The sequence below is a fragment of the Mercenaria mercenaria genome, chromosome 15 (genome assembly GCF_021730395.1).
Source record: "Mercenaria mercenaria strain notata chromosome 15, MADL_Memer_1, whole genome shotgun sequence".
NCBI classification, from domain to species: domain Eukaryota; kingdom Metazoa; phylum Mollusca; class Bivalvia; order Venerida; family Veneridae; genus Mercenaria; species Mercenaria mercenaria.
In genome coordinates this window covers 8921426-8947915 of record NC_069375.1, presented here as the reverse complement: position 1 = coordinate 8947915, position 26490 = coordinate 8921426, and the positions used below count along the sequence as shown (strand labels likewise).

General features: G+C 34.5%; 1 long non-coding RNA gene across 1 annotated transcript; it reads left to right on the top strand.

The window, feature by feature from the left end:
- Positions 1 to 254: 254 nt before the first annotated feature.
- LOC123546123 (uncharacterized) lies at positions 255 to 25302 on the top strand. The gene is made up of 3 exons (XR_008367328.1): positions 255 to 311; positions 14184 to 14378; positions 15290 to 25302. It is a non-coding gene; the product is annotated as an uncharacterized LOC123546123 (long non-coding RNA).
- The last annotated feature ends 1188 nt before the right edge of the window (positions 25303 to 26490 follow it).

The following is a 26490-nucleotide window of genomic DNA, read 5'->3' as shown; positions in this document are numbered from 1 at the left end:
TCATCCACATGTGAAGTTACGCACTTGAGGCCTTGCTTTTCACCACTTCTAGTCTCATAGAAATATTGTCAGATGTTTAAATAACAAGTCAATTTTTCTTTAAAAAAATAAAAAGAAGCTGCTAATTCTTTTAATCATTCAAAAAATTTTTTTTATATGCTTTTAAAATATTTATTCTTATTTTTTGATAGTTCCCCCGACCAACATAGAATTTTTAGAAGCAACGGGATGACATAAAAATTTCGACCAACGGCCTCGTCTTATAATACTAGGGACATTGTCTTTACCCCAGGAGATAACAAATTACCATGGTAAGGTTATATTTCTTGCCCTGGTTTCTGCAGTAAGTAATATGAAATAAAAGATTTTCATTTTGGCCCCCAAAATTTTTAGCTCACCCGTCCAAAGTGACAAGGGAGCTTTTTTGATCGCGCCGGGTCCGTCGCCTGCGTCAGTCCGTCCCGGCGTAAACTTTGCTTTTACCACTCAAGGGCACATTTTTTTATGGGGTCTTTATGAAAATTGGGCCAGAATGTTCATCTTGATGAATCAGGTCAAATTTGAAAATGGGGCACGTGCCATCAAAAACTAGTCAGTAGGTCTAAAAAAAAAAACCTTGTACCTCTCAGAGGCCATAATTTTCCCCGATCTTCATGAAAATTTGGGCAGAATGTTTCCCTTGATATTCTATTCAAGTTTTGAAACTGGGTCACGTGCTTTAAAAACTAGGCGTAGTCTAAAAAGAAAAACCTTTTGACCCCTTTTAGGGCCATATTTTCATATATCTTCATGAAAATTGGTCAGAAGGGTTTACCTTGATGATATCTAGGTCAAATTTTTAAAGGGGTCACATGCCCTCAAAAAAAAGGCAGTAGTCAAAAAAAAGAAAAAACCTTGTGACCCCTCTAGAGGCCCAATTTTTTTTATGGGGTCTAAAAAAAAGTTGGGCTGAACGATTCATCTTGATGATATCTAGGTCAAGTTCGAAAGTGGGTCACATGCCTTCAAAAAACTAGGTCAGTAGGTCAAATAATAGAAAAAACCTTGTGACCTCTCTAAAGGCCATATTTTTCATGGGATCTGTATGAAAATTGGTCTGAATGTTCATCTTGATGATATCTAGGTCAAGTTCGAAACAGGGTCATGTGCGGTCAAAAACTAGGTCAGTAGGTCTAAAAATAAAAAAAACCTTGTGACCTCTCTAGAGGCCATACTTGTGAATGGATCTCCATAAAAATTGGTCAGAATGTTCACCTTGATGATATCTAGGTCAAGTTCGAAACTGGGTCACATGCCTTAAAAAACTAGGTCAGTAGGTCAAATAATAAAAAAACCTTGTGACCTCTCTTGAGGCTATACTTTTCATGGGATCTGTATGAAAGTTAGTCTGAATGTTCGTCTTGATGATATCTAGGTCAGATTCGAAACTGGGTCAACTGTGGTCAAAAACTAGGTCAGTAGGTCTAAAATTATTAAAATCTTTTGACCTCTGTAGAGGCCATATTTTTCAATGGATCTTCATGAAAATTGATCTGAATGTTCACCTTGATGATATCTAGGTCAGTTTCGAAACTGGGTCACGTGCGGTCAAAAACTAGGCCAGTAGGTATAAAAATAGAAAAACCTTGTGACCTCTCTAGAGGCCATATTTTTCATGAGATCTTCATGAAAATTAGTGAGAATGTTCACCTTGATGATATCTAGGTAAAGTTCAAAACAGGGTCACGTACCTGCGAAAACTAGGTCAATAGGTCAAATAATAGAAAAACCTTGTGACCTCTCTAGAGACGATATTTTTCAATGGATTTTCATGAAAATTGGTCAGAATTTTTATCTTGATAATATCTAGGTCAGGTTCAAAACTGGGTCACATGAGCTCAAAAACTAGATCACTATGTCAGATAATAGAAAAAACAACGTCATACTCAAAACTGGGTCATGTGGGAAGAGGTGAGCGATTAAGGACCATCATGGTCCTCTTGTTGTATTACCTATTTTTCAAAGGGTTTGATTTTCCAACAATTGGTAGAGAGTAAGCTGAGAGCATGAAGTTCATTTTGATCTGCTTTCCTTTCTTGATGAATAGTACTAATTTGAAAACATTTCTTTTGAAAACTATACAAATATTGCATGAGAGGTGTAAGTGATCTGTATTAACAAGTGCTCGGATATTAACAATAACTGTCTGTCACAGTAAACAAGTGATCCAACCTGTTCAATACAAAAACAATAGTTGTTAACCCATTCCTAATTTGTTGGTTTCACTTGCAGTGATTTCCTTGATTTTAATAAGAGAATATGAATGTTCACAAGAAAACAGAAAACTACAGCAAAAATTTATCTCTAATTTTTAGCTCGACTACACGAAGTATGGAGAGCTATCCTACTCGACCCAGCATCGGCGTTGGCATCCTTCTACGTCCGCACTTTGGTTAAAGTTTTGATGCACTTTATCTTTGTTACTACTTGATGGATTTACTTCAAACTTAAAATAGTTGTTCCTCATCATCACCCACATCATATGGCACAAGGGTCATAACTCTGGCACCAATATTTTATGAACTATCCCCATTTTTACTTAGAATTTCAGGTTAAAGTTTTGGTGCACTTTCACTTTATCTCAGTTATTACTAAGTGGATTTGATTCAGACTTAAAATAGTTGTTGAACATCATCACTCACATCATATGACACAAGGGCCATAACTCTTGCACCTGTATTTCATGAATTATTCCCCCTTTTTACTTAGAATTTCAGGTTAAAGTTTCATTGCACTTTCACTCAATCTCAGTTATTACTAAATGGATTTGACTCAGACTTAAAATAGTTGTTCAACATCATCACTCACATCATATGACACAGGGGCCATAACTCTTGTACCATTATTTCCTTTTTAGCCCACCATCATCAGATGGTGGGCTATTAAAATCACTCTGCGTCCGTGGTCCGTCCGTCCGTCATTCCGTCCGTCCGTCCGTCCGTCCGTCCGTCCGTTAACAATTTCTCGTTATCGCATCTCCTCAGAAACTACTGGGGGGATTTTGACCAAACTTTGTCAGAATGATGTATTGGTACCCTAGTTGTGTCCCCCTGAAAATCAGACTGGTTCAACAATTTATGAGTGAGTTATGGCTCTTTGTTTATTTCTATATTTTACATAGATTTATATAGGGAAAAACTTTGAAAACCTTCTTATCCAAAACCACAGAGCCTAGGGCTTTGATATTTGGTTTGAAGCATCATCTAGTGGTCCTCTACCAAGATGTTACAAATTATTTCTCTGGGGTCAAATATGGCCCCGCCCTGGGGGTCACATAGTTTATAATGACTTATATAGGGAAAAACTTTGAATAACCCCTTGTCCAAAACCACAGGGCCTAGGGCTTTGATATTTTGTATGTGACATCATCTAGTGGTCTTCAACTAAGATTATTCATATTATACCCCTAGGGTCAAATATGGCCCCGCCCTGGGGGTCATATGATTTACATAGACTTATATAAGGAAAAACTTTGAAAATCTTCTTGTCCAAACCACAAAGCCTAAGGCTTTGATACTTGTAATGTAGCATCAGCTAGTGGTTCTGTACCAAGTTTGTTCAAATTATCGCCCTAGGGTCAAAAATGGCCCCGCCCTAGGAGTCACATGGTTCATATAGACTTATATAGGGAAAAGCTTTTAAAATGTTCTTGTCAATAACTACAACATTCAAATTTGGACCACATGTATATTTTTGAGTGGCAAGATGAACCTTGACATGACTTGACCTTGATTTTGACCTAGTGACCTACTTTCACATTTCTCAAGCTACAGCCTTCAAATTTGGACCACATGCATAATTTTGTGCACTGGAAAAAACTTTGACCCTGATTTTGACCTAGTGACCTACTTTCACATTTTTGAAGGTACAGGCTTCAAATTTGGACCATATGCATAGTTCCTTGTTTCAAAATGAAATTTGACATTGATTTTGACCTAGTGACCTACTTCAACATTTCTCAAGCTACAGCCTTCAAATTTGGACCACATGCATAGTTTTGTGTACCGAAAAAAACCTTGACCTTCACATTGACCTAGTGACCTACTTTCACATTTTTAAGGTACAGGCTTCAAATTTGGACCACATGCATAGTTTTGTATTCCGAAATAAAATTTGACATTGATTTTGACCTAGTGACCTACTTTTACATTTCTCAAGCTACAGCCTTCAAATTTGGACCACTTGCATAGTTTTGTGTACGAAATGAACTTTGACCTTTACATTGACCTAGTGACCTACTTTCACATTTTTAAGGTACAGGCTTCAAATTTGGACCATATGCATAGTTTTATATTCCGAAATAAAATTTGACCTTGATTTTGACCTAGTGACCTACTTTTACATTTCTCAAGCTATAGCCTTCAAATTTGGACCACATGCATAGTTTTGTATACCGAAATGAACTTTGACCTTTACATTGACCTAGTGACCTACTTTCACATTTTTAAGGTACAGGCTTCAAATTTGGACCACATGCATAGTTTTGTATTCCAAAATAGAATTTGACCTTGATTTTGACCTAGTGACCTACTTTTACATTTCTCAAGCTACAACCTTCAAATTTGGACCACTTGCATAGTTTTGTGTACCGAAATGAACTTTGACCTTAAGATTGACCTAGTGACCTACTTTCACATTTCTGTAGCCATAGGCTTCAAATTTAGACCACATGCATAGGATTGTGTACTGAAACAAACTTTGACCTTGACATTGACCTAGTGACCTACTTTCACATTTCTCAAGCTACAGCTTTCAAATTTGGACCACATGCACAGTGTTGTGTACAGAAATGAAATTTGACCTTGAGGTAGTCAGTAAGTCTTGAAATTTGGAACACTCAAAAATGGCACATTGGTGGGCGCCAAGATCACTCTGTGATCTCTTGTTACTTATAATTTCAGGTTAAAGTTTTGATGCACTTTCACCGTTACTGAGTTATTACTGATGAATTATGCCCCTTTTACTTAAAATTAAAGGTTAATTTGATGCATTTTCACTTTATCTCAAGTTATTACAAAATGGATTTGATTCAACATGACACATGATGCATCACTGTTGCGCCAATTTTTCATGAATTGTGCCCCCTTTATGCTTAGAATTATAGTTTACTTAATATTCAGTGTTTTAATACACTTGATCCTTATCTCTCTTATTATCCCCCCACAAAAGTCGGAGGGATATAGTTTTGGCGTTGTCCGTCCGTCCGTCTGGAGCCATATCTAGGAAATGGTTGGGAATATTTATTTAAAACTTCATAAACGTGTTCACCACTATGAGTTCTTGCGGCCCGTCAAGTTTCAGTCAGATTGCCCAAGTAACACCAGAGTTATGGCCCTTAGAAGTTTCTAGTGTTAACTATATAGGGTACTATAAATATGGCAATTTCTACATCATAACTTTTGATATATTTGACCTTGAACTATGAAACTTTAGCAGAATTTAGAGCACTATAATGTGGTTGTGCACACACAATTTCGTATGGATTTCTTTTGTAACTGCAGAGTTGTTGCCCTTTAATTGTCTAAAAATCCACATATTTGTACATAACAAACTTGCCATTTGGCAGAATTTCATTAAATTTCTTTCATTCTTTTCTGTGAACATTTATTATAAACATGTGAAGTTGCGCACCCTCACCTGGTCGCCAACTTGCCATGGTCAACCGGGGTGACCCCGGGGTCAAAATTGACCCCGCCCCAGGGGTCACTTGATTTTACATAGGAAAATCTTTAAAAATCTTCTTCTCAAAAACCAGAATCCCTAGAGCTTAGATATTTGACTTGTAGCATTGCCTAGTGGACCTCTACTAAAGTTGTTCAAATTATGACCCCGGGGTCAAAATTGACTCTGCCCCATGGGTCACTTGATTTTACATAGGAAAATCTTCAAAATGTTTCTAAAAATAAACCAGAAGGCCTAGAGCTTAGATATTTCACATGTAGCATTACCTAGTAGACCTCTACAAAAGTTGTTCAAATCATGACCCCAGGGTCAAAATTGACACTGCCCCAGGGGTCACTTGATTTTACATAGGAAAATATTCAAAATTTTTCTAAAAATAAACCAGAAGGCCTAGAGCTTAGATATTTCACATGTAGCATTGCCTAGTGGACCTCTACAAAATTTGTTCAAATCATGACCCCCGGGGTCAAAATTGACCCCGCTTCAGGGGTCACTTGATTTTACATAGGAAAATCTTCAAAATTTTTCTAAAAATTAACCAGAAGGCCTAGATCTTAAGTATTTGACGTGTAGCATTGCCTAATAAACTTCTACAAAATTTGTTCAAATCATGACCCCAGGGTCAAAATTGACACTGCCCCAGGGGTCACTTGATTTTACATAGAAAAATCTTCAAAATTTTCTAAAAATAAACCAGAAGGCCTACAGCTTAGATATTTTACATGTAGCATTGCCTAGTGGACCTCTACAAAATTTGTTCAAATCATGACCCATGGGGTCAAAATTGACCCTGCCCCAGGGGTCACTTGATTTTACTTAGGAAAATCATTAAAAATTTTCTTAAAATAAACCAGAAGGCCTAGAGCTTAGATATTTCACATGTAGCATTGCCTAGTAGACCTCTACAAAATTTGTTCAAATCATGACCCCTGGATCAAAATTGACCCCGCTCCAGGGTTCACTTGATTTTACATAGGAAAATCTTCAAAAAATTTCTAAAAATAAACTAGAAGGCCTAGATCTTAGATATTTGACATGTAGCATTGCCTAGTGGACCTCTACAAAATTGATTCAAATCTTGATCCCCCAGGGTCAAATTGACCCAGCCCCAGGGGTTACTTGATTGTACATGGGGAAATCTTCATAAATTTGCTAAAAATAAACCGGAAGGCCTAGATCTTAGATATTTGATATGTAACATTTCCTAGAAGACTATTACAAACTTTGTTCCAATCATGACCCCCGGGGTAAAATTGGCCCTGCCCCAGGGGTTACTTGATTGTACATCGGAAAATCTTCCAAAAAATTTCTAAAAATCATCAGTTTGACATTTGAAACATGTAGCTCATATTACTCTGGTGAGCGATCCAGGGTCATCATGACCCTCTTGTTTTTCATTTTTAGATTTCCATCAATATTTATAATCAACATGTGAAATTTTGTTTCCTCTCCCGTTCCCCCGCACCCCCACACCCTTAAAAAATAAATATATATACATACTTTTTTTTTTTTTTTTTTTTTTAAATGTTCAAACCTTCAACATGTTAAGTTGTGACTGCACAAGCCTTGCCCTCAGTCATGTTCAAGATATCTTACCAGTGTTCTCATAAGGACATCTGTTTTTGTAAGTTTAAATGTACATATTAAACAACAACACCTGGTGCCAAACCACTCAAAGACAATATTTCGTTCCAGTTAAACTTAAGCTCATATTTCAATTAACTGCATTTAATTTTAAAAGCTAAGCTTATTACAGTAAGCATATCCCATTCAAAATAAATTCTTTAGTCAGGATCAAAGTATCATACATTTATTATGTACTCTTTAATTAAACATTTGTTTTCTGTTAAATTGATTTTGACTAAAGAAATTATTTGCTTCTTATTAACATCCTTAACTTTTTGCCGGATATATTTTTTCGCCATTCCTCACAACAAACCCTTTCGGCGGGGGATACCAATTCATTGAATTTGCTTGTTACTTAATACTTTTGACACAGACTCGAGCTATTATCTAATATTTCATCCACGCCATTAAACACTCCAGTGACAGCTCCAGCTACGTCAAATGTGCCCAGTTTCACTTTCCAGCATCGAAATAGTTGAGTGCGCTGTGTCCTGTGACAGCTCTTGTTATACCTCTTCCAGTGAAAAGGGGGTATGATTCACTAACTGTTGGTGTGTCATTCAGTCAGTAGACTATTTTATTTCCAGACAGTATCTTAGAGAATGCTTAAAACTGAAAGTTGTTTCTATAGGTATTTAATAACTAAATAACCCTTTCTCCCACAGCCTTTAGACTGAGAGATCAATTGCCTATGGTCATTAGATGACCTCAGTTGTCTTAGAGTGTTAGTAGGTCAAAGGTCAAGGTCATAGTCATTGCAGAACAGAAAGTGGAACAGGCAGTTATGGGAGTGTACATGTTTCACAAACAAATTTTATATTTTCTTTAATATTTTAATACAATTATGTTTATACATTAGGGTAGTCATTACATACTTGGAACATAAGTTCACATATTGTGTAATTTTTTAGCTCACCTGTCACAAAGTGACAAGGTGAGCTTTTGTGATCGCACGGTGTCCGTCGTCTGTCGTCCGTGCGTGCGTGTGTCCGTAAACTTTTGCTTGTGACCACTCTAGAGGTCACATTTTTGATGGGATCTTTATGAAACTTGGTCAGAATGTTCATCTTGATAATATCTAGGTCAAATTCGAAACTGGATCACGTGCCTTCAAAAACTAGGTTAGTAGGTCTAAAAATAGAAAAACCTTGTGACCACTCTAGAGGCCATATATTTCACAAGATCTTCATGAAAATTGGTCAGAATGTTCACCTTGATGATATCTAGGTCAAGTTCGAAACTGGGTCACGTGCCTTCAAAAACTAGGTCAGTAGGTCTAAAAATAGAAAAACCTTGTGACCTCTCTAGAGGCCATATATTTCACAAGATCTTCATGAAAATTGGTCAGAACGTTCATCTTGATGATATCTAGGTCAAGTTCGAAACTGGGTCACGTGCCGTCAAAAACTAGGTCAGTAGGTCAAATAATAGAAAAACCTTGTGACCTCTCTAAAGGCCACATTTTTCATGGGATCTGTATGAAAGTTAGTCTGAATGTTCATCTTGATGATATCTAGGTCAAGTTCGAAACTGGGTCACGTGCGGTCAAAAACTAGGTCAGTAGGTCTAAAAATAGAAAAACCTTGTGACCTCTCTAGAGGCCATATTTTTCATGAGATCTTCATGAAAATTGGTCAGAATGTTCACCTTGATGATATCTAGGTCAAGTTTGAAAGTGGGTCAAGTGCTGTCAAAAACTAGGTCAGTAGGTCAAATAATAGAAAAACCTTGTGACCTCTCTAGAGGCCATATTTTTCATGGGATCTGTATGAAAGTTGGTCTGAATGTTCATCTTGATGATATCTAGGTCAGTTTCAACAGTGGGTCACGTACCTTCGAAAACTAGGTCAGTAGGTCAAATAATAGAAAAACCTTGTAACCTCTCTAAAGGCCAAATTTTTATGGGATCTGTATGAAAGTTGGTCTGAATGTTCATCTTGATGATATCTAGGTCAAGTTTGAAACAGGGTCAGCTGCGGTCAAAAACTAGGTCAGTAGGTCTAAAAATAGAAAAACCTTGTGACCTCTCTAGAGGCCATACTTGTGAATGAATATCCATAAAAATTGGTCAGAATGTTCACCTTGATGATATCTAGGTCAAGTTTGAAACTTGGTCACGTGCCATCAAAAACTAGGTCAGTAGGTCAAATAATAAAAAAACCTTGTGACCTCTCTAGAGGCCATACTTTTCATGGGATCTGTATGAAAGTTGGTCTGAATGTTCATCTTGATGATATCTAGGTCAAGTTTGAAACTGGGTCAAATGCGGTCAAAAACTAGGTCAGTAGGTCTAAAAATTTTAAAATCTTTTGACCTCTGTAGAGGCCATATTTTTCAATGGATCTTCATGAAAATTGATCTGAATGTTCACCTTGATGATATCTAGGTCAGTTTCGAAACTGGGTCACGTGCGTTCAAAAACTAGGCCAGTAGGTATAAAAATAGAAAAACCTTGTGACCTCTCTAGAGGCCATATTTTTCATGAGATTTTCATGAAAATTAGTGAGAATGTTCACCTTGATGATATCTAGATAAAATTCAAAACAGGGTCACATACCTTCGAAAACTAGGTCAGTAAGTCTAAAAATAGAAAAACCTTGTGACCTCTCTAGAGGCCATATATTTCACAAGATCTTCATGAAAATTGATCAGAGTGTTCACCTTGATGATATCTAGGTCAAGTTCGAAACTGGGTCACGTGCCATCAAAAACTAGGTCAGTAGGTCTAAAAATAGAAAAACCTTGTGACCTCTCTAGAGGCCATATATTTCACAAGATCTTCATGAAAGTTGGTCAGAACGTTCACCTTGATGATATCTAGGTCAAGTTCAAAACTGGGTCACGTGCCATCAAAATCTAGGTCAGTAGGTAAAATAATAGAAAAACCTTGTGAACTCTCTAAAGGCCATATTTTTCATGGGATCTGTATGAAAATTGGTCTGAATGTTCACCTTGATGATATCTAGTTCAAGTTCGAAACTGGGTCACGTGGCATTTAAAAACTAGTTCAGTAGGTCTAAAAATAGAAAAAGCTTGTGACCTCTCTAGAGGCCACATATTTCACAAGATCTTCATGAAAATTGGTCAGAACGTTCATCTTGATGATATCTAGGTCAAGTTCGAAACTGGGTCACGTGCCGTCAAAAACTAGGTCAGTAGGTCAAATAATAGAAAAACCTTGTGACCTCTCTAAAGGCCACATTTTTCATGGGATCTGTATGAAAGTTAGTCTGAATGTTCATCTTGATGATATCTAGGTCAAGTTCGAAACTGGGTCACATGCGGTCAAAAACTAGGTCAGTAGGTCTAAAAATAGAAAAACCTTGTGACCTCTCTAGAGGGCATATATTTCATGAGATCTTCATGAAAATTGGTCAGAATGTTCACCTTGATGATATCTAGGTCAAGTTTGAAAGTGGGTCACGTGCTGTCAAAAACTAGGTCAGTAGGTCAAATAATAGAAAAACCTTGTGACCTCTCTAGAGGCCATATTTTTCATGGGATCTGTATGAAAGTTGGTCTGAATGTTCATCTTGATGATATCTAGGTCAGTTTCAAAAGTGGGTCACGTGCCATCAAAAACTAGGTCAGTAGGTCAAATAATAGAAAAACCTTGTGGCCTCTCTAAAGGCCAAATTTTTTATGGGATCTGTATGAAAGTTGGTCTGAATGTTCATCTTGATGATAGCCCACCCGCTTAGCTCAGTAGGTAAGAGCTTTGGTCTACGGATCCCGGGGTCGCGAGTTCGATCCTCGGGCGGGGCGTATGTTCTCCGTGACTATTTGATAAACGACATTGTGTCTGAAATCATTAGTCCTCCACCTCTGATTCATGTGGGGAAGTTGGCAGTTACTTGCGGAGAACAGGTTTGTACTGGTACAGAATCCAGGAACACTGGTTAGGTTAACTGCCCGCCGTTACATGACTGAAATACTGTTGAAAAACGGCGTTAAACCAAAACAAAACAAACAAATCATCTTGATGATATCTAGGTCAAGTTTGAAACAGGGTCAACTGCGGTCAAAAACTAGGTCAGTAGGTCTAAAAATAGAAAAACCTTGTGACCTCTCTAGAGGCCATACTTGTGAATGGATATCCATAAAAATTGGTCAGAATGTTCACCTTGATGATATCTAGGTCAAGTTTGAAACTGGGTCACGTGCCATCAAAAACTAGGTCAGTAGGTCAAATAATAAAAAACCTTGTGACCTCTCTAGAGGCCATACTTTTCATGGGATCTGTATGAAAGTTGGTCTGAATGTTCATCTTGATGATATCTAGGTCAAGTTTGAAACTGGGTCAAATGCAGTCAAAAACTAGATCAGTAGTCTAAAATTATTAAAATCTTTTGACTTCTGTAGAGGCCATTTTTTTCAATGGATCTTCATGAAAATTGATCTGAATGTTCATCTTGATGATATCTAGGTCAGTTTCGAAACTGGGTCACGTGCGTTCAAAAACTAGGCCAGTAGGTATAAAAATAGAAAAACCTTGTGACCTCTCTAGAGGCCATATTTTTCATGAGATTATCATGAAAATTAGTGAGAATGTTCACCTTGATGATATCTAGATAAAATTCAAAACAGGGTCACGTACCTTCGAAAACTAGGTCAGTAGGTCAAATAATAGAAAAACCTTGTACACTCTAGAGACCATATTTTTCAATGGATCTTCTTGAAAATTTGTCAGAATTTTTATCTTGATAATATCTAGGTCAAGTTCAAAACTGGGTCACATGAGCTCAAAAACTAGGTCACTATGTCAAATAATAGAAAAAACGACGTCATACTCAAAACTGGGTCATGTGGGAAGAGGTGAGCAATTCAGGACCATCATGGTCCTCTTGTATATTTAATTAGTTCACACTAACTAAAAGAAAAATAGATGTTATTATTAAATAGTTCTTTACTGTTAACTTAATTCATGTAAAAGTCCTAAGGTGAATCAAAGATGCTGAGTTAAAAAATAACAAGCCCGCCCGCTTAGCTCAGTAGGTAAGAGCGTTGGTCTACGGATCGCGGGGTCGTGAGTTCGATCCTCAGGCGGGGCGTATGTTCTCCGTGACTATTTGATAAACGACATTGTGTCTGAAATCATTAGTCCTCCACCTCTGGTTCATGTGGGGAAGTAGGCAGTTACTTGCGGAGAACAGGTTTGTACTGGTACAGAATCCAGGAACACTGGTTAGGTTAACTGTCCGCCGTTACATGACTGAAATACTGTTGAAAAACGGCGTTAAACCCAAAACAAACAAAAAAAAAAAAAACAATTATTTTGTCATTTGTATGTGCATTTCTGTAGGTTTTCTTCCTTTGTTGTGTCAGGTGCTAGACAGTTTCTGACAATTACTAATATTAATATAATCTTAAAAACCAGAAAGGTCTAGACAAGCTTGTGAAGTACAGACAGACTAAAGATGAACTATAATGGACCGAGTTCATCTTAAGTCTTTATGTACTGCTGCAGATTACATTAGGCTTGATAAGAATTTTGTTGCTACCATTTTCGTATTTTTATACCCCTACCACGACGGTGTTGAAGATTTGGAAAGGCATATAGTGTTTAAACTGTTCATCACAATTGTACACTGAGCATTTCCCACATTTTCTATCTAATTCAAGTGAAACCTAGTACAGATCATCAACATAAAGTGGACATGCCCCTTTTTAGCTCACCTGAGCAATGCTCTGGTGAGTTTTTGTGATCGCTCGATGTCCAGCATCTGTCTGTCTGTCTGTCGTCTGTCTGTCTGTCAACATTTAGCTTGTGTATGCGATAGAGGCTGTATTTTTCAACTGATCTTCATGAAATTTTGTCAGAATGATTACCTTGATGAAAATCTAGGCCAAGTTCGAAATTATGTCATCTGGGTTCAAAAACTAGGCCACTAGGTCAGATCAAAGAAAAACCTTGTGTATGCAATAGATGCTATATTTTCCAGTTGATCTTCATGAATTTTGGTAAAAATGATAACCTTGATAAAATCTAGGTCAAGTTAGAAAATGGGTTATCTGGGATCAAAAACTAGGTCAAATCAAAGAAAAACCTTGTGTATGCGGTAGAGGCTGTATTTTTCAACTGATCTTCATGAAATTTGTCAGAATGATAACCTTGTTGGAATCTAGGTCAAGTTTGAAAATGGGTCATCTAGGGTTAAAAAGTAGGTCACTAGGTCAAATGAAAGAAAAACCTTGTGCATGCGATAGAAGCTGTATTTTTCAATTGATCTTCATGAATTTTGGTCAGAATGATTGCCTTGATAAAATCTAGGCCAAGTTCGAATATGGGTCATGTTGGGTCAAACACCAGGTCACTAGGTCAAATCAAAGAAAAAACTTGCGATGGGGACTGTATTTTACACCGAATCTTCATGAATTGTGGTCAGAATGATTACCTTGATAAAATCTAGGTCAAGTTTGAATATGGGTCATCTGGGGTCAAAAACTAGGTCAGATCTAAGAAAATACTTGTTTAAATTTAAGAGACCTTATTTTTTTGTCCAATCTTAATGAAAATTGGCCAGAATATTTGTTTCCATGAAATCACTAGGTCAACATGTTTACACTGTTATGGTGTGTTTCTCAGGTGAGCGACCTAGGGCCATCTTGGCCCTCTTGTTTACTTAACAATATTACTGGTAACAATCATGTGTGAAGATTTCAATAAAACTTTGGATTCTATCTGTAAATTTTGTATCTGATACAGAGTGAAACTTGCTTATCTCAAAATTTATGCTGAGGTCTGCATGCACTATTAAAGCTGGAAGTGACCATGTGGCCTGAACTATGCTTTGAAACCTAACAGACAAATAAACCAAGACTTTTTCTTTTTTTAGAAGGTACAGACTCTTCAGTAGTGGAGGTAGACACAGATGAAACAGAGACTGGTGAGGTATCTACAGGCAACAAGGATCCTATGGTCATTGAGGGGCTTGACTCCGTGACTGTGGTTGGTATTGCCTTTGCTGCGTTCATCATTGGTGCCATGATGATGGGAGCTCTCTGGTTCATTCATACACACTCAGGAAGATGTAAGTCCTCTTCTGTTAACTTGCCTGTCTTTCCATATAACATCATTTTCTGACAAAGTAAGAATATATAGAGGATATTCATTTGTGTCAGTGTAAGATCATATTGTCTTTCACCGAGTGAATAAAAGATCACTTTTTCATGAGTTGAGTAGCCTTGAATGAAAATGCAAGATAAGGTTTCACAGGGCTCGACAAATCCACTTGTCAGCTTGTAAATATGATTTGAAATCAGCTTCAGTCGAGTGGAGCTTGCAGAAGTATTTGTCCTGTATGACAAGTTTGATTTTTTACCAAAAATATAATGTGTCAAACTAAAACTGAGCTGAACGGGAGGTGGATAGTTAAAAAATCTAAAACAGAAGTTGATTTTTGTTCGCAACTCTAAAATCTGCCCTGTTCCATTTCGTACTTCATTATGATTGCTTCAGCTAGACACTTGAAAGTCCAAAACAAGATTCCTGTATGTACAATTTTCAGCAGACTTTAAAATTGATGCTGTCTGTAAAAAAAAAACAGTTTTACATTAAATGAAGTGCAAGAAAAAAAAGCAAGTTGTAGCAGGACAAATGAAAGTTCTCGGCAGCTGTTGCCTTTAAAGAATATGTAGAGCATTGGTTCATGTATGACAGATATTTAATATTAGATATAAAGCAAACAAGTTTTCATTTTCCTACATGCCATTTGTTGTAATGAAATTTTACCCTTCAGAAGCTCCATACCTGTTAAAAATAGATTTAATATCCGACATTACAAGAAATTCAATACTTGCTGTATTGAAATGTTATTGAACTGTCATGACTTATGAAAATGAAATGCCTTGTGGGAAAACATATCTTCTGCATATTTCTAATGTAGGAATGAAATGGAATGTGATGTCTAACTCTTTGTATATATTTTTTGTTTTCTTACAGTATTTTCATCAGGACCTTTCAAACGGAACATGGGTGTAAGAGAGACTCCAGAACACGAGGATGGTTATGTTGAAACCACTCCAGGATCTTCAGTTCCTATATCCACATAGAATTACCTCCCTTGACTGTTTAAACATATCTACCTCACCAGTTGAAGAGCTTGCTGTAAATGGAACTCATCAAAGAAAATTCATTCATTTATCCTGCATTAACATGAAAAAAAAATCATTTTCAGTAGCCTAGTTTCTAGGAAACATCATCACCAAATGGGGAACCTTCTTGTGTTCAGCAGAACCGTATAAAATTCATAGTGAAGACAACAAAATAATCTTAGAAATATCTACCAGTTATTATAACTCAGTTATTTCAAACCTGTGCAGATATAGAAATAGAAATTGTTGAAAGACATGTACGTAACTTGATCAGGTAGGAAGATTTCATAGGAAATCATGCAGGATTTCATCTTCAAATCTTAAAAAAAAAGTAGGGGGAAAATTGCATCTACTGTTGATAATTAAACCATACTCAGGAGATTTCGCCAGTAGTTTACATTTGATACAGGGAGTAAACTCACAGGGATTAGTGTTACAGGAACCCACAGGGACTTGTGTTAGTTTTAATTATTATATTAAGACTGCATCACGTTATGCCTTCTAAGAAATGATTGGCTCAGTGTTCTTCGTAAGTACCTCATTTGCATAAATTTGCATAAATTATTATTCATTTACTGAACTTGATATATTATGGCCAGTTGTACATTTAATTTCATTATATATTATTTGGATTTACCCATAATCCTCCAAATTCATTCATTAGAAATTCACCTGTCATCCTGAATGGGCATTTTTTGGACAATGTGCAAAATAATCATATGGCATTGCTATATATAGGCTGGGCATTTGGGAACTACCGCTGCATTTATATATTACTGTGAGTTGCCATAGCAACACTAGACATGTAACTATTGGATAATGCCCTTGGAAGAAATATATTGGCATAAATAAACTGTCATAACTTTCAAACTGATAAAATGTGACATTATATATTGAAAGTAAATATATATGAAATCCCGGTGAAAACAATGGAAATGTACTTATAGGTGAATCAGATAAGAAGGCTTCAACAAAAGTGAACAAGACTATTGTCATCACATAATGTGCATCCATTTATCAATATTTCAATACGTTTTAGTGTATATATTTATGAATGTCGATTTGCAGTGATGTCTCTACTTGTATATAACACTTGCAAAGTTTTTCTCAGTTAGGAAGGAGTGATGGGACAAAGTTGTTGAAAGATTAAATCCTCAAGAGATTTCGGAAAAAATCGAGGACAGGTTGACACATGGAATTTATTGATGAATGGAAAAATGTTAAATATGAATCCTGGAAAAGTGTTACATAGCTGTGCAGGAAATGTGATAGTGAAGTTGTGAATATTATTTCATACATACTTTAACGTTTAAGCGGGCTACGAGATCGTCTGATGATTCAGGAGCGTCAGATATAGATCTAACCAGTTCATGTTTAATATAGTGACAAACATCTTTACAAAATGTTTGCTATTTCATTTCCATCGGACCACTCCGGTGGAGTTTGTTTATCTTCCTAAAAAGTGCTCTGATTTTTTTCTTTATTGTTTATGATATTGTTCAACTATATATATTGTGAGTACCATTCTTCGAAATAGTGAAAAAAAGATAAGTATCTTGCTTCTTGTTAAAGGTACAATATTGAAAGGAATATACAATGTTGAGAGGAACATACAATGTTGAAAGGATTATACTATTGAAGAATGGTCTTGCTACTTGCGGTATTTACAATTTTTGCCAGTCCTTGGTTTCACATGTCAGAAGGACGTAGTATTATAATAAGTGAAACCAATGGAAATAGAGAAAGTGTTGGAAAATATATATATATATACAAGGAGACGACTCCTTGTTATTGAGATTGTTGGTAGAAACAATTGAAAAATGATGGAGGGTGCAGAGGTTTTGCCAAACCTGTTAGCATAAGAGTTTAAAATGTGAAGAACATTACACAGTCTATAAAATAGGGGCTCGTCATGTAGCATTGGACAAAGTATTAAAAGGTTTATGTATAGAATTTAAATGATATGTCAAAATTTATTGTGTGTTATGTTAAGAATTGAATTGACAATACAGGATAAATACTGGTCTAGGATTAGTGCGTGGAGTCCTTATTTTGTTGACTGGCTATTTTTAAAGTGTCTGAATAGACAGTATCCTCAGGTTATACGGGTCATCCTGTTGTCTGATTTACATCATTTATGACGGGTGTTTTTTTTTTTTATATATATTTGTTTTGTAATTCATTATTGTTTGAGAAGACAAAACCTATAAAAGATTTATTATATAAGATAATTTGAGGAAATGTTTTATGAAAGTAAATGTTTCAAAGTTAATTCCCCAAAATATGGTGTATTTCACCAAAATAGATGATGATTTGTCTTTACTTGTATGAATCTTAAGTGTTAAATTGTCACTCTGACTTCCAAAAAATTGTTTTCCTTTTCAGGTGTTCTGTAAAACAAATGTCTCTTTTCATTCGGTATATTTATATATAGTTATTCTCACATAGATCACTATTCTAAAGTGTAATAAGCTAATAGAAAGTATGAAATACAGTGAAATCACTTAATTTTGACTGTGGTTTTGTCCAACGGCTATTTAGCCAGGATATGTATTTGTGGATTTCCACTTTCCAGTATAAAAGAATGGGAACTTTCTTGTTTATGGGAATTATATTTCTATGATAGAAGCAACCTTGAAACAAATGAACAAAATTTAGTCCCTCACAAATATTTAAGATTTCACAGTAGATTTTTGATCTGTGTTTAAAATGGAAAATGAGCGAAAATATGAAAATAAGCAAATATTTGGTGGATGTTGTCAAAGGATGTACACAAAAATCTCTGATATGGTGTTATAGTTGAAATAACATATCTCAAATAGTGATTTTTATGCCCCCAGCATCTACTGATGTGGGAGACATATAGTGATTGTCCTGTCCGTCCGTTCGTTCGTCCGTCCATCAGTCTGTATGAGGTTAACCAAATGGGACCGTTTTGTCTAGCATCAATACCCCTTACTAGAATGACTTGATACTAATGCAGATGTAACCTGTGACCATTCCTCATCTTCAGACATCACCTGACCTCAGTTTGACCTTGTCCTCATTTTGGACTTAGGTTGCTTTATATGGGCCATCTCTTGGCTAACCAAATGGGACCGTTTCGTCTAGCATCAATACCCCTTTTAAGAATGAATCGATACTAATACAGATGTAAACTGTGACCATTCCTCATCTTCAAACATCACCTGACCTCAGTTTGAGCTTGACCTTGGCCTCGTTTTGGACTTGGGTGGAAAATCTATCAACAAAGGTGCAAAATCTATCAACAAGGATGCCACTGGGGGCATCAAGTGTTTATTGAACGCAGCTCCTTGTTTCTTGAATAAAGTCATTGTCATTCAAATGCATACTATTAGATCATTTGGACTGTGCCACAGTGATATAATTTCTTTGCATCTGAACTCCAAACAGTGATTATATTCAACAATAAATCACTGTTTGGGATAAATTATTTATTAAGTACATCCGATGTTTTGGAAAAAACGCTGTCATGAAAGATATATGTCAGACAATTATTCAGATGTTAATTTATATCTCATTCTACCATTGATCATGTTGTTTTAATGTAATGTATAAAAAAAAACATTTAAATGCGTAATATGAGTGCTCTTTGTTGAAAGCTGCCACTGTTTTTTTGTTTTTTGTTTTTTTTAATTTTGTGAAGCTAAGGTAGAAAAAATGCTGAAGAGTTATTTTTTATCAGTTCAAGTGCTATATTGGCAAGTTTTGTCATAATTTAATGTGCTATATTTGATAGTTTTTCTAGATATTTTAGCCATATCACAGCAAAAAGAACCTTGTGGTATTTTAGATTTTTTAGTCAAGGAAACTTTTAATTGTCTTTTGCATTAAGTTAACATTCAGATATTTTAATTATCAAGAAAATCTAGTAACATTTTAAAAAAAACGGAAATTTGTGAATAGTATATTTTACAAGATGTATAATATGTCTGTGTGTTAAAGTGATATTAATGTAACAGTATCTCCTGCACAAGAAACTTACTTTTATCGCCACTTTATAGGTTTAATATGTTGGAAGTTAAGTGATTTCCAAAGTAATTAAAGTCATTTTTACCACAATTAGCAAAGATAAAATGAACATCTAAGGAATTTTACAAATTATTTTATAAGAAAAACATTGTTGTAATTTATTGCAGTTATTATGTATCCTTTGATGGTACATAAGCAGAATAGACTGGGTTTAAGAATATTTGGGAAAAAAAATGATAAAGTTTTTGTTATTTTCTCACTGTTTCAGTTTTTACTGGAGTACAGTGAAAGCTCCTTGAGTCAGGCCCTCTATAAACAGGGACCCTCAACAAACTGATCTGAATTGCAGCTTAAGGAGATGGCTGAAAGTCTCTTTATTAAATGCCATAATGACAGATATCTGAAGATTAATTATTGATTTTATATGAAAAATTCAGCATGAAGAATTTTCATAATTTTTGTGCATAAAAAATGCTACAAAATCAACTGTTTGTGTTGTTAAGAATATAAATTGTCATAATATTTATGAAAGATTTCTCAATTTCTATATCACGTTTGTTAGAACCTCTTCAAATGTTTTCAATTTAGTTTTTTTGTTTTATTTTGTTTACTAAAAATACCGGTACAAAGATCTTGATCTGAAAAGAATTCAGTGTTAGTGAATTATTTGTTTTATTTACACATAATTTTTCTGTTAACATTATCATAATTTTATGAAGAATTTTGTTTTAAGCTAGATAATGTTATAGGGCTTGTGTTATTGACGTATTGTTTTTATGTTTCTACCTCAACACTTTATTTATTTGTTGTGTAACCTGTTCAGTAGCTTGTGACAATGTACGTCCATATTTTGAGTGTGTTAGATTAAACGTTGTGCTCCAGTCAGGTCAATATGTTAGGGTTCAAGCAGTTGTTAGTGCCAGCCAGGGCTTCATGCACTGTGAAATCATGTAATTTTGTGGGAATGAAGTTTTTGTGATTTTGGCCAAAAATAGCTATATCATGGGGATGTAAATTTGTGGATTAAAACGTTTGAAGATAAGATGTTTGGGACTTCTATATGTTTGTTGGAACAAATTTTATGGATTTATGCCACCAAGAAATTCGCAAAATGTAGTCCCCCCATGAGACTTAAATGACTTTGCGATATGTCAGCAGGTCTATTTTTCAGTGATGTGTAGATTTATCTAAAGAAAGAAGTTTTTTATTCGTCGATGCCATTTGTAATTTTCAAAATATAACATATTTGGCTGTTCATATTAGATAATGATTAAGGAAAAATTCAAAAGATTCACATAGAATAAATCTATAGAATATGTCTAAATTTTAAGACTTACAGTTATTGTCGATTTCAGATTTCTTTCAAATTTTAAAAGGTTTTCATGCAGAGTTTCCTACTCCTAGATTTACTAGATACAGGATTAAAACTACTTGAATGATGAGACAAGCATTGGCATTACCATGCTTGCACCATGACATTTTGAAGTCCTGACTGGAGTACTAAGGTTGTGTAACTGAATCAAAGTGTTCCAAATCATTTTCTGACTTCTTCATTAAATTTGATTCTAATAATCATTGCCATTTGTAAATACCAGTTAGATCATCCATTGAAGATATGTGAAATGTGCAGCACTCTTTTTGTTCTTTAGAAAACATTTTATATAGTATAAGCTCATTTATAAATATCATGATGTTACAATTAAAGGTACTGGCATAGTCTCTGACATTTACAACTTTCCTAGAATAAATTTAAAAAGTAACAAACAAATGAAATCGCTCTTTTGTAAAACAATTGTTCTTTTCAGCTAAAATTTTCAAAATGAGGTGATACTTGGATAGTTTTCAAATATTACCTACTATACCTAGTTGTAGCAGAAATGTTCAAATATATATCATGTTCAATTACAGCTCTGAAATGAGATACTTGAATTTCGGAAATTCTGTACTTGTAACCATATAGACAGGCCCAGGCATTATTCTTTAACTTGAATTGTGAAAAAAAATCAGATTCATTTTACAAACTTAACACCAACTGTTATTTGCATTCAAACATAATACTAATTTGGTATGTTTGCCCAGAGATATGCAAAGTTGCTAAGGCCTTGACAGAGACTAGAATTATTACCAGTTTGCTATAATTTTAGATACAGAAAATAAACGTAACACAGCATTAATTTGATTAGCAATTCTAAAAATGTAAAAAAAAATCTATTCAAACATTTTAAACGATTCAAGAGGTTCTAATTAAACTTAACACTAATGTTAATTTAGCATGCAATGCAAGAGTCTGTTAAAATCTCAAAAATGAAGGTCAAAGGCATGAGCACTGTGGTTAGGGTTAGTTGGTCTGAGTAACTTTTAACTGATTGAAAAGATTCCAATTAAACTTAGCACAGATGTTAAGCATGATAAAAAAAGGTGTGTTGCCAGCAAGAGGCAGGATTTTTAAGGTCAAGGTCATAGGCAATGGCACTGGTATTAATGTTAGGTTTATTTCAATACTAAAGATAATTTAAATGTACAAAAATGATTATTAAAATGTGACAGTCAATGCAGTTACTTTATGAAAAATAGGCAATAACTTACACATACATGTATATGTAATTTTAATTATGAAAAGAATTAGTTGACTTGCAGTCTTAACAATTAGAAGAGCAATCAATTTAGATTGATTAGACCACCACTAATGGCTTATATGAAATGAGCATAATATTCCCTGTTTCTCATTGTGTGCTTTTGGGGTTCTGTACAAAGAATGATTAGAGGTTTTAAAATTAGTTTTTCCTGTACAAACAGATTTGGTCAAATAATTTTGAAGATACAAAACAACTTTAAGTTGGTGAAATTATGAAGAAGAAAATGTTCAAAATAGTTATACCAAAACTATTGTAATCAGAATTTAGTTTACATAACTTATCCCCCACCCCCACCCCCACAACACACACCCTTCCTCTTTTACTCAGAGAGAATAAGTGACATTGTTTACCTACCAGTGTTCTCTGGGTCTCAAACTGATGCTGAAGACCATTCTTACAATGCAGCCTTACCATTGGTCGATTTAAAACTTAAAAACTTAAATTCAGAAAATACCAATCAGATGCTGGAGTTTTGTGACTGATACTCAAATTCTGTTTTAAAACCTGGTACCTAGATCGTATTGAGTGTGATATTTGAGTCTGACTGCATGAAAAGCTCTTTTCTGGCAGCTATTTTTAGAATTATCCTCGTTTGCATTGTTAGCTGTAGTATAGTATTTAAAACAGTTTGAAACCCTCTAAACTTGCATCTCCATAAAAAGGGATTTGCTGAGGGTCTGTTTCCTCAAACACAAGCATTTCCTCAAGGGTCCAGTTTAGTTGAGGATGTCCACTATAAATATTTTTTTTCTTTTGCTTGCCATGTTAGGCTTTAGATGTGGTTTTATCCCAGTTAATTTGAATGTAACAAATGTATAAGAATGGAGTGCAAGTAAAACTTTGGAACTATTGTACCAGTAAATCAAGATGTATTCTAGAACCAAGCTTGGTTTTCATAACATTAAATAGACTATTAAATAAGGTAATAAATAGTGGTGCAAGTACTGAAAATTTTTGATAGTTTCTGTAAAACAGGGTACTCCAACATTTCTCAGGTGGAATGCCCTATTAAATTAACAGTGAATAACTTTCTAAAAAGTTAAGTTTCTAATATTCCTCAAGATATTTATTTCATTACTAATCTTTTATTTCTGTTTACAATTTAAACATTACAGAACAGTGATATAAATATTATAAATGTAAAATTGTTACGTACTGGAGATCAGGTAATTTTGGCATAGGCTTTACCTATTACTAGCTATTTCATGTTTAGTATCTTTGATCAAATGATCCCGTTTCTTACCTTTATTATTAATACTGAATTTAGTGTCCTTGTTGTCAAGTGTTGTTTTCAACCATAAATAGTTACCTTTGTACCAAACAATTGTATTTTCTTCTTTCTTTGTACTAGAGTATGAATCTTGAAAAAGGACCATCTTTCTTAAAGATGGCTTTGAAGAAACAACATCTTAAGTAGAGTTGCATTGTCAAGATTTTATAATTTTCTGGGGAATTTAAAACAACATGTTTCTTGAATCAGATGGCCTTGTGTAGCCTAAAATTACTTACAACCTTCATAGGAGTTGCTATATAAAATTTCTTTGTAGGCCTTATCTCCGCAATAATATAAATTGCATTTCTGTGATAATATTTGATGGCATTTTATGAGCTAGATTTTCATACTGTACATTAGAATAAAAGTTTATGACAGCTGTAACCACCAGTTTTTATCCAGTTTAGATCCTATAAATAACTTTTAATGTATTAGCACTAGTTTCGTTATCATGATTTGTCCTTATTTTCCCTCCATTAAAAAAAATTGACACATCTGTATACTGTTAGGATTTGTATAGTAAAAATTTGATATAAATTTGGTTTTATTGACAAAAATTATCTGTCAATTTATTAATGATGGAAAAAGTCATACCAGTGAAAGTGATCTATAACTCAAGAAAATGTTTTACATAATAGTCCATATTGAAAGCATTAATATCACATTTATAGACATCAGCATGTAAAACACACACAAGTCACATGTGCTTCAAAATATTATTGGATAATAAAAGCATTGCTCTTTCTATGCTTGTAGAATAACATCTGCAATTTATAGGAAAATATGTCATTAATTTTCTCTCTTGCATGCATATGAATGAACAATCCAAGCATTATGCACTTCTCACAGAAACTCCTGTAATAGAAAGTTTTTGTTTGAGCACGTAAAAACAAACTGTTGATTTAGTAGTCAGAACAGAAGTAAAATATTTTCTGTGGTACAAATACATAATTTAGGAATATACACAAAAAGTAAACTCTCATATAGTGGAACATCTGTAATGCTTATGTTGTCATTGTATATCAGTATAGCATACAGTGGTGCCTTGTCATTTTCACGTTTTAGTTTTTATATTTCTTTCTTTTTTGTCATTGCAAATGTAATATTTCCACATCTTGATTAAATTTGCTGGCCACTGTCTGAGTAGACTACATATTTCCTAATTTGGAAATACTTCATTTCTTTAATAACTAAACATTTTGTGAAAACTTTGAAATTAATATTTTCTACCAGAAATGGAAAGGCTCAGGTCATATCACTTAAAAATGTACAATATTTTCAATGTGTTAGTGGGTCCTGTCAGTATTTGATTTAGGCATGGTTGTAATGAAGAAAAAAGCCTACTAATAAAGTCTGTGTGCTTGATTACTTTTTGTGTTGAGTTCTTCAGAAGACTAAGGTAGACAAAAATATTTGAAATTCTGGCATTTTTGTAACTATAGGTAAGTACTGACAATCATAGGCTTCCATAATGTATAAATGCATGTACTTTTAGCACCTAAAATGTTATAAGCATTAGATATAGTACATTTACATTTTCAGACTTCATGAAACTTTCTTTGTTTATCCATTACTGTTATCTATAGACTTGATTTGACATATAAGGTACAGTGAATTTTAAATGCATAAGGTGTTCCTTCTATGATGCTGTATTTCCCAGAAACAAATTATTCTAGAGAGTTGAAAGATGTCTGATTGCTTGGCATGTATAGTAACATTTCATTTGGTATAGTAAAAAATGTGTCTTCTTTAAAATCAGAAAGTACTTTTAATGTAATATATATTCATAAAGCACTCAAGCAGGTGTTTAACCTTGTCATTTCTAAAATGGACTGGTCTTTCATCCAGTTTGGGCAGTACCATTTATTATTCAAAGGGGCATTCACTGAATATTTATTGGTTGAATTTCAAACAGCGTAGGCACTGCTCGCAAAGGCAGAACCACTTGCAGGCAGCAGACAAAATAAAAAGGGTAAAGAGGTTTAAACTACATGTACACTCAAGCAGGTCTTTAAAGAAGTTATTCCTACATCTAAGTAATCTGTAAAACTGTAATTTTAGTAAATAAAAACTGTCCTATGCAAGTCATTAAGAAAAAAAAATTATGAAAAGTAAAAGGAATTTAGCTGACTTTACTTGTAAAACATTAATTGTAATAATACTGATCGATCTTGGCTTCTTTCAATGTTTGGAAGACATTGCTACCTCTCTTTGAAATTGTGTTACTTTGGTGTACCTCAGCAGACACGTCTCCTTTAATTATAGAAGCTTCAGAGTTTTTATCTCCACCTAAAACTTCCTTATAAATCTGCTGTCAGCTTTGTAAAAATAGAAGATGAGAGAATTTCGAAATTTAAGTCTGACATGTTATCTTTTCATTCTTTTTCCAGACACCATGTTCTTTAAACCTGTACTGTATTTAGATTGTAAGGTTTTTTCCTCGGTTACAATAATGTAACATTTGACCAGGTTTGAATGATATGACAATCTTCTGAATCTTATAACATTTAATTGTTACACAGTAATAATGATGATTTGATAGATATCTTGTAACAGCAATGACTGATGGTACTCAAAAATTCAATAATAATGTTGATTTAAAGGTACATTAGATCCACATTTTGTATTTAAAAACATGAACAGTTACTTCATATAGTTTATGTAAACATATATGTGTATTCGCAGTACTATACATTATGTTTAAAGTAGTACACACTGTATACTTGTATCTGTAGGTAAACACAGTATAAATGTGTACTACCACAAACTGTCAGCTGCTACTACATGGCATTTGATTTTGAGTTTTGCTCTTATTGCAAACTTAATTCATATACTTAAGAAAGTTAAATAATTTTGGTGACAATTTTAAACATTTGAAGTAAATATCTAAAGATAAAATATTTTATTGAAATAATAATAATGACTTTATTTATTGAGGCAACACTATTAGGCATGCCCAATCTTCCAAGTGGGCCTCAAAATTATGTACAATATTTACAAATAGATTTCAAATACAAATTTGACAATAGCATGATTACAACATTCTAAGCATATGTTATGTTGTTCATTTTCCAGTTTGTTAAATAGGATCTTTTGAACTGCTCAAGACTGTTAGAATTTTTTACTTCAAGAGGTAATGTGTTCCAG